The following is a 10,552-nucleotide window of genomic DNA, read 5'->3' as shown; positions in this document are numbered from 1 at the left end:
TACACAGTGACTTTGTTCTTATGGTTGGGTGGTAAATCTTTTTTTTTTTTTAAAGATTTTATTTATTTATTCGACAGAGATAGAGACAGCCAGCGAGAGAGGGAACACAAGCAGGGGGAGCGGGAGAGGAAGAAGCAGGCTCACAGCAGAAGAGCCTGATGTGGGGCTCGATCCCATAACGCCGGGACCACGCCCTGAGCCGAAGGCAGGCACTTAACCGCTGTGCCACCCAGGCGCCCCTGGGTGGTAAATCTTTAAGAGCAATCTATACCAAGTAGCCTCGTGTGGCAATATCAAGTGCAGATACTGGACTTCTGCTTGCTGCCCCCTGAGACCCTGTCCATCAAGCTGATCATTTTGATGTTCTTTAGAGATGCAAGGAACTGGCGATTTTCTGTCTGACATCTCAGGACCTAGGAAATAAAAGAATAGTCAACAATCAATAAACCTGCAATTCTCAAGCTCATTTCCAGAGATTGGTACTTAAAGAAAGTAATTTTTAGTGACAGGATACGATCCAATCAGGGGTCTAATATAAGTATATATTGGGCTTCTTGAAAGCATAAGCAAAACTCCGAAGGCTATCCTAAATTTCATTATTAAAATTTTTTTTTTTATTCACCTACATTGCAGTTTTCCCTGAATCTCCCAGGACATAACTTAGTAATATCATCTGTTATTCAATCTACAACACTCTCACAAGTGAAAGAGACACTATTAATAATGCGCATAAAGTGCAACTGTCCTGGACAAACTGTACTAACGGACTTACCCTAATCATGCAACTCTTTTATCAAATTTACTTTAATTTGTGTGCCTGCCTTTCCCAGTGGACTGTAAGACATCATGCTTTTTTTTTTTTTTTTGTCTTCGCAACTGCTAAATGCTCAGTGCTTTGCAGGTAGAGATGCTAAATACATATTTTGAATAAATTAATGCATAACCGAATTAATTGATTAATTAATGCTTAAGGGTATTAGTAAGGGGGAAATCTCCAATCCACCATTAAGTTTGAAAACTAAAATCAGGAGTGGTCATGGATGACAAAGACTGAGAGAAAAATAGAGTTAAGGTTAAGATAAAGTTTCTGTCTTCACACTACCTCTCTCTCTCTATCTCTCTCTCTCTCACACACACATGCACACACACAGAAAGGGACCTGGAAGAAAGAGAAATGTTATCAGGCTGCAGCTATGTGAAGAAGAAGGCCCTAATCAGAACTATTTAGGAAACATAGTCAAGGGGCACCTGGGTGGCACAGCGGTTAAGCGTCTGCCTTCGGCTCAGGGCATGATCCTGGTGTTATGGGATCGAGCCCCACGTCAGGCTCCTCTGCTATGAGCCTGCTTCTTTCTCTCCCACTCCTCCTGCTTGTGTTCCCTCTCTTGCTGGCTGTCTCTATCACTGTCAAATAAATAAATAAAATCTTAAAAAAAAAAAAAAAAGGAAACATAGTCAAGTTAACATATACCAAGAAGTTTAGAGAAGGTATCTGGAATCTTTCTAAAGTCAGGTACTGTATGGCGGACACATTTGGAAAGATAAGCACAGGTATCTGAGGCAATGACTGAATTTCTCAAATCAGATCATAGCAATTTGCCTAACACATGGTGAGCAATCACAAAATAGTACCTGTTGCTGTTGTCATTATTACTAATAGAATTATTTTCAACATTGTTGTTGGGATCAAAGAGGCAACTTAAAGAGTATGGAATCCTCAAGAAGATCCAGGTCTATGTCGTGTGTTTGTTTTTTGTTTTTTTTAAGATTATATTCATTTATTTGACAGAGACAGCCAGCGAGAGAGGGAACACAAGCAGGGGGAGTGGGAGAGGAAGAAGCAGGCTCCCAGCAGAGCAGGGAGCCCGATGCGGGGCTTGATCCCAGAACGCCGGGATCATGCCCTGAGCTGAAGGCAGACGTTTAACAACTGAGACACCCAGGCTCCCCGATCCAGGTCAATGCAGTGAGGTTACAGGGGGATGTTTGATCTCTGCCTGGAGTCAAAGGTTAAAACATCTGAAGAGCTAGAGGGAGGGGTACAGATAAAGAGAAAATAGCCCCCAAATTTGTCCCACATTGCAGTTCCTTCGGTTCAGCTCTAGGTGTCTGAAGATCTCCAACTTTCACAATTTTCCATGTCCCTTGGGTCACCATTGTTAAGCAAAGAAGGAGAACAGGTAAGATGCATGAGGTGAAGAAGGAATAAAACTGATACCATCTTCTCCCAGACTCAATGACTATGAGGCTTTTCTTATCTTACAGAGCTGTCATCAGCATTGCTTTATGTCTGTCTTTAAACTTTATCTCGTTTTACTCACTAAATGATAGAAAGGTAAGGCTTTTATGCACACCATGGTTTGGTTTGACAGTTTTTGGCCTTTTACTTGTGAGGTTATAAAACACCGTGCACTCAGTTCAGAGCAAAGTTTATTTTATTTTCCCCACAGGCTTCCACCACATGATATCATTATCAGTTGACTAATATCTGTGGAGTCTCGGATGCCCCTTGCCACACCTCGCTTCTATCCAGATCAGACAACCTCAAACATCTTTATATTTTTCCCATTCCCTCCAAGATAAAATCCAAATTTCTCAGTAGTGCATTTTATGTTTCCAGTCATCTTCAGAGTCTCCCCTTTGACCCTACAATCCAGGCCAACTTCAACTGCTGGAAGTTACCCTATAGCAAAAAGCCACATAAGGCCTCTGGAGCTTTCATCATACCTCTTTTCCTAGAACGAGCCCTCAAGATCTCTCTGATCCTACCTGCTTATCAAATACTTTTTCTGCTTTTAATTTTGAGCTTAATCACTTCTGTGTTGCTTTTTGTGATCCCTGACAGATAAGGTTGACCAATCCCCCTTTCTTTACACCCTCCTGATGACTTGTGCCATCGTCCCAGTAACACCAAACTGAATTTACATAGTGGGCATGAATCTTGATCTCTTAATGGTATATGCATACAAATATTTCTTTAAATCCTACAATGGACTGAATGTTTGTGTTCCCCCAAAATTTGTATGTTGAAAACTTAATGATCAAAGTGACTGTGTTAGGAAGTGAGCTCTGGGAAGTGATTAGGTCATGAGAGTGGAGACTTCATAAGTGGGATGGTGCCCTTGTAAAAGAAACCTCAGACAGTTCCTTTGTGCTTTCTGCCATGGAGGACACAGCAAGAAGATGGCTGTCTATGAACCAGGAAGAAAGCCCTCACCAAACAGCAGATCTGCTGAACCTTGATCTTAGACTTTCCTGAATCCGGAGTGTTTGTTTTTTAAGCTATTCAGTCTGTAGTTTGTTTGGTTTTTTTGTTTGTTTTTTTTTTTAATATAGCAAACTAAGACAGATCCCAAACAACGTTAACATTAATGCATTATGCCAGTTAGGCATTACAAATAAAACACAAATAAATCAGTGACAAGACAAGGATCCTACTTTCACTGCTAGTACCTAACATTGTACTGGAAGTTCTAGAGCTACCAGATAAGAAACGAAAATAAAAGTCATCCAGACTGGAAAGGAAGAGGCAAAACTATCTTGATTTGCAACTGATATGATCCGATGTATAGAAAACCCAATAAACCCATAAGAAAGATACCAGAGCTATTTTATTACTTATTATTTTATTAATTCGGGAAAGTTGCAGAGTACAAGACCAACATATAAAATAAGGTTTTGTTTCTATTCACCACCAATTATAACCTGAAAAGGAAACTAAAAAAGTAATTTCATTTATAATAGCAACTAAAAGACTTATAGACTTAGAAATAAATCTAATCAAAGAGGTGAAAGGCTTACATGCTGAAAACTATAAAACGTTGCTGAAAGAAATTAAAGAAGACATTAAAAAATAGACATCACATGCTCATGGATAGGAAGACTTAATATTGTTAAGATGTCAATGCTACCCGAAGTAATCTATAGATTTAATGCAATTCCCATCAAAATTCCAACAGCCTTTTCCACAAAAATGAAAAAGCCAATCTTTCAATTTATATGGAATTACAAAGAGCTCCAAATAGCCAAAACAATCTTGAAAAATATTAAAGAGGTTCCCAAGTTCCGATTTGGGGCCAGTGGAAGTTACTACTGAATCAGAAAATATCTGAAAACAAGCCACTCTATTTTTTAATGCTTGATAAAAACTGAAGCAGGAACTCTGTGATATTAGAAGAAAATATCTGAACTGTCTCTTTCTATAAGTTCAAAAAACCAAATTCAAAAAAAAAATGGTAAGGAAGAAAAGTATCAAGGTCCAGGGCTCATACAAAATAACTATACAACATAGACAAGGAAACTAAGAAGAAACAGAAAAAATAAACAAAAACCATTTATATAAAAAAAATGCAATGTGGAAAGGAATAAAATTTTAAATATCAAAAAGAAGAGATAAATGACATTCAAGAGGAAGTGACAAATATTAAAGACAGGCAAAGAAAAGACAAACGGGAACAATCACAGTCATTTAAAAAATTGAAGTAAAGTAACAAAAAATATTAAAAACTTTAATCAAAAAAACTTTCCTGAAAAAAATCTGAAAATACATAATGAGAGACTGCTCTGTGTACCCGAAAACACTGAACCAGAATAGCCAACAGCAAGATATATTCTTGTAAATTACTGTACTGTAAAGAACAAAGGAAAAGAAATTATTTATATGTTCAGGCAAAAAGGTCATTTGGCTTATGAGGGAAATAGTTTGATTATTATCAGAATTTTACGGTCATTCTTTATGTCAAAAGAAAATATAATACATATATAACATACTTAATGAAAGTAATGTGAGTAAATAATTTAATATCCAGAATTTTTCAACATATAATAACTCAGTGTATTGTGCCAAGAGTGCTTCCTAAGGAATCTTGTAGAGAATGAGCTTCATAAAACCAAACTTAATAGAGAGGCAACATAAATACTGATTAACATTATGAAATATATTATTATAGAATTAATGTTCGGCGATGGTTAAAAAGAGGAGGGTTCAGTTGGTAAAGGCATTGTTAGCTAACAGTGTAGATAAAGTGCGACCACAGATAAAGTAAGGAAGAAAAGAAAGAGCAAAAAGACAAAATTAACCGTTTTTAGTAATCAAAATTAGTGGTGATGGTGTTCATATTGTTATTGTAAGACTGCTCAATTTGTAAGGTGAGTAAAAACAAATAAGAAATTATAGGATGTTTTTATTCTCTCATACACATGTTTCCCCAAGTGCCTAGATTCTTGGATTGTCAGGGTAGAAAAAAAGAGATGTGATATAAATGAAATTAATTAAAAACCCTATGGTCTTGAATTTGAGCTGGGACTATAAGATAGAAAATATTATCAGGAATATTAAGAATTGGGTGCCTGGGTGGCTCAGTTGGTTAAGCGTCTGCCTTCAGCTCAGGTCATGATTCCAGGGTCCTGGGATTGAGTCCCATGTCAGGCTCTCTGCTCAGTGGGGAGTCTGCTTCTGCCTCTCACTCTCCTTCTGTGTTCTCCCTCTCTCTCACAAATAAAATCTTTAACAACAACAAAAAGAATATCAAGAATCATTTTTTCTTTAAAAATGGGTATTTGCATAAAATTCCTAGTTTTGTCCACTGAAGAAACCTAGTGCTCAGATTGTGGTATTGAAATATCACCACTATTAAAATAAATCAGATATTAAAGGAAAACCAGGGATTTTTGGATAAATAACTAATCCCAGATTTCTTTCAGGGAACATGTAAAATGAGCCTGGAAAATACTGACATACCAGATTGCAAGGAAGATCTCAGTGACTTTCCGAGTCATATCAAGAAGACTGGAAAGAGCTTCCACTGGCCCAAAGTGGGGCTATTTAACTACTCTAATAAGAAATTAATCAGGGGCGCTTGGGTGACTCAGCTGGTTAAGCATCCAACTCTTGATTTCTGCTCAGGTCATGATGTCAGGGTGGTAAGATCGAGCCCCTCGTGGGGCTCTGTGCTGGGCATGGGGACTGCCTGAGATTCTCTCTCTCCTTCTCCCTCTGCCCCTTCCCCACAATTGCTCATGTGTGTGCTCGCTCTCTCTCAAAAAAAAAATTAATCAATAAAATAGGCTTGAATTCTCTAGTCTGTACTGATACATTATTTTTTAATTAACTGGTTACATTCTGAAGTAATGGAATTAATTCATTATCTTAGAAAGTGGAATTAAACAAGAGGAAATAATAAACATTTTATCTTGCCTTTCTTATATGAAGTATGCCATTGTTTAACACTAAATAATATATGAGGGTAACCATCTTCTATAACATTTTCCAGGTAATACACAAAAGCAAAATTATCCAATTAAAATATCATTTTGCAACCTCCATTGAATCAGTGAATCTGTATTTACAGCCTCAATGGCTTTTAACCTAACATAAAGTGACAAATATGTGCTTCGTGATCAAATAAAGTCCCAACATAAATACTCTTGCCAAACAGATTGAACCAAATTCTGATCAAACCTCTGGATTCCAACTGATAATTCACAGGAAACACAGAGGGTGGAGGAACACGGTAAACTGCAAAGAAATATGTAATCAGCAAAATCGAGACTTTAGGAAACCCTGCAGACCCAGATCTTCCACAGATAAATTAGGAGTAGAATAGATTAAAAAGAAATTTAAAAGACATACCATGTTTTAAATCGTGAAGGAATAACTAGAGTTTCTAGGGATTCATAGTCAGGTGATAATATTATACAGAAATGCAGGGAAGTCATTACTATAAAATTCAGGACAATGATTCCATTTGGAAAGAGAGGAGAGCTGTGATTTAATTGTGGCTCAAGGATGAGTACATGGGTGATGTGGCAAAGTTGTATTTCTTAACCAGTGTGGTGGTTAACATGGGTCTTCACAGTATCATATCTCATTAACTACATACTTGTTTAATGTGGTTTATTATATTTGTGCTTGATTTTACAGTAAATGTTATTTTTAAGTAAACCTAGTCTGACATCCTATACAAAAATTAACTCAAAAAGCCAAATATAAAACCTAAAACAATTAATCTAGAAGAAAACATAGTGGAAAAGCTTTAGGACATTGGATTTGGCAATGATTTCTTAGATATACACCATAAGCACAGTCAATGAAAACAAAATAGACAAATGGGAATACTTCAAACTTAAAAAATTTCAGGGAATCAAAGGAGACAATCAACAGAGTGAACAGACAACCAATGAAATGGGAGAAAATATGTGCAAATCATATCTGGTAAGAGGTTAATATCTAAAATATATAAAGAACTTCTACAACTCAACAACAAAAAACTAACAACCTCAGGACACTTGGGTGGCCAGTTAAGCATCTGCCTTCAGCTCAGGTCATGATCCTGGGGTCCTGGGATTGAGCCCCACATTGGGCTCCCTGCTCAGTGGGGAGTCTGCTTCTCCCTCTTCCACTACCCCTGCTTGTGCTCTCTCTCACTGTCGTGCTCTAATAAATAAAATCTTAAAAACAAACAACCTCATTAAAAATTGGGCAAAGAACTTGAATGAACAAGTCTCCAAATAAGACATACAAATGTCCAAAAAGCTCATGAAAAGAAGTTCAGCATCACTATTCATAAGACAAATGCCAATCAAAACCACAGGGAGCTGTCACCTTACACCATTAGGATGGCTACTGTTCAGAAAAACAAAAAATAACAAGTGTTTATGAGGATGTGAAGAAACTGGAACTGGTGTAAATGTAAGACAGCGGAGCCATGATGAAAAACAGCATGAAGATTACTCATAAAATTAAAAATAGAACTATCATGTGATCCAGTGATCCCGCTTCTGAATATATGCAAGAGAATTAAAAGCAAGGTGTTGAGGAGATGTTTGAACACCCATGTTCACTGCAGCACTATTCCCAATAACCAAAAGGTAGAAGCAACCCAAATGTCCAACAATAGCTAAAGGGACAATGAAAACATCGCAGATACATATATTAGAATATTACACACCTTTAAAAAGAAGGAAATCCTGTCATGTGTTACAACATAGGATGAAACTTGAAGACGTTAAGCTAAGCAAAATAAGTCACAGGAGAACAAATTTTGTCAGATTTCACTCATATGAAGTATCTAAGACAGTCAAAATCATAGAAACAGAAAGTAGAAAGCTCTTGCCAAGGGTTGAGGGAAGGGAAGGGAGGGCATTAGTGTTTAGCTGGCATAGAATTTCAGTGCTGCAAGAGAAAACAGTTCTAGTGATCTGTTGCACAGCAATGTAGAGATATTTAACACTACCACGGAACTGTACACTTAAAAATGATTAAGATGGTAAATTTACTGCTATGTAAAGTTTACCACATTTTTAAAAATGGGAAATTTTCATGAATACAACCACAACAAAAGTTGTTTTAATATAGCTTCAGAATAGGGGCGCCTGGGAGGCTCAGTCACCCAGGTTGAGCAACTGACTCTTGATTTTGGCTCAGGTCATGATCTCAGGGTCGTGAGATCAAGCCCTGTGTCAGGCTCTACACTGGGCATGGATCCTGCTTAAGATTCTCTCTCTCCCTCTGCCCCTGCCACCCTGACACTCCTCTCTCTTTCTCTCTCTCTCTCAAAAAAAAAAAATAGTTATAGCTTCAAAATAAAATAGTCTGATAAGATTGTTTTTTTGTGTTTTTTTTTAAAGATTTTATTTATTTATTTGACAGAGACAGAGACAGCCAGCGAGAGAGGGAACACAAGCAGGGGGAGTGGGAGAGGAAGAAGCAGGCTCATAGCGGAGGAGCCTGACGTGGGGCTCGATCCCATAACGCCGGGATCACGCCCTGAGCCGAAGGCAGACGCTTAACCGCTGTGCCACCCAGGCGCCCCATCTGATAAGATTGTTAAATATCCATATATTGGTCACAAAAATCACATCTAAAATATAGCACACAAAAATATTGACATTCAGTATATGACAAAAATATATCAAGGAATTACCAACTAAGCCGGCATAGCTATATTGCTACTAATCAAAATAGACTCAAGGCAAAAATAATTTCTATACATAATGTCACCAAATAATGACAAATTATTACAAGTCTGACCTGGTGAATAGGGGAGAGGTATTAGAAAAAATGCCCAACACCCACAGAAGATCTGATGACAGAATTGTGGGTGACGCAAACCTTGTGCAACAACTGCTCTCCTCTTTCTTCATAAACTTGAGACCAGAAGGCAGAAATTCACAAACTAAACCCCCAGGGTCATGGCCTTTAAAAAACAAAGATTTTATTTATTTGTTTGACAGAGAGAGAGCACAAGCAGGGGGAGCGGGCAGGCAGAGGGAGAAGCAGGCTCCCCACTGAGCAGGGAGCCCATGCGGGACTCATCCCAGGATCCCAGGATCATGACCTGAGCCAAAGGCAGATGCTTGACTGACTGAGCCAGCCAGGCGCCCCAAGTCATGACCTTTTACTTGGAACTACAGAACCATACCCAGAAATTTAGCAAGGAGGAGAAAGTGAAAGCTAAAGCCTGAGGAGAGAAAAATCTCTAAAGGCCTGATATTTAAGGGAAACAGTTTTAGATTTCTTTCCAAGTCAGCATGACTGTACATAAACTTTGTTCAAACTGAAAGCCTCATTTATGGCCATACGTCATGTATTTGCTTTGTAAATGAGTAGTCTGAAAGAAAACCACCTTGTCCTTAAGATACCAATCAATGTTCCAATGCCCTGCATTCCTTGATGTTAAAACTCAAGATTCCTACCTATATGTTAATCTAAATTCTTTCGAACTTTTACAAGATGTACAAACTTGCACTCTGTAAAAACTGTTCATTTTCTGGAACACTTTCTTCCTTGTGAAGATCGTATTTCCTGGGCAGCTGTCCTAATGAGCTCAAACAAAACTCTTTCTTTTAGAGATTCTGAGAAGTTTGCTCATTTTGCATCAACAAGCCCATCAGAAAGCAAAGTGGCTGACACCTTGTGCCAATAGGGAAAAATGTTCCTACCCACTGAGTTTGTAAGGAGAAGAGGTCTGCTCTGGGTCTTTCTCTAAAATTGGCATAGGCTGCCTGAGGGACCAGAATAGCACCAGGGCTGAGCCACGGAGAGCTACAAAGTTGGTCAAACTCTTCGGGTGTCTTCTATCCCACTTTCTGCAGCCCTCCCCCAGTCACCTTCAAAGGTCTGAATCCCCCTGTGGCTACCCCTTCTCAGATCTTCCCTTCCCCATAGGGCTTACATGCTACCTAACTCACCTCTAATTCTCTCCTTCTAATCACAACTTCCTTTCCTTTGGACAAGCTGATTTGCTGTGTTATGAAAACATTTATAATAGAAACAATAACAAACTAAAATCGAATGAACATATACATGTGTCAGGCAAACCGACACGTTTGGATTAAAGCAAACACACCCATCACTTTCACATCTCCCAGCCTACTAAATATCTGATCGTTAAGCCTCAAAAACATGATATCCCATTTTTGTAATAGTACACACCTCTGTCTACGATCTCTGCAAAGGAGGTACGCTTCAAAACGGGTTTGGGAGGGCTCTGCCTCCAGATGCAGATAGTACAGGCCAATCAGAGAGCATGACGCCTGCAAAGGCAAGACA

Source organism: Ursus americanus, chromosome 20 (assembly GCF_024610735.1).
Source record: "Ursus americanus isolate L20-20 chromosome 20, mUrsAme1.1.p, whole genome shotgun sequence".
NCBI lineage: Eukaryota > Metazoa > Chordata > Mammalia > Carnivora > Ursidae > Ursus > Ursus americanus.
This window is presented reverse-complemented; position numbering follows the sequence as displayed.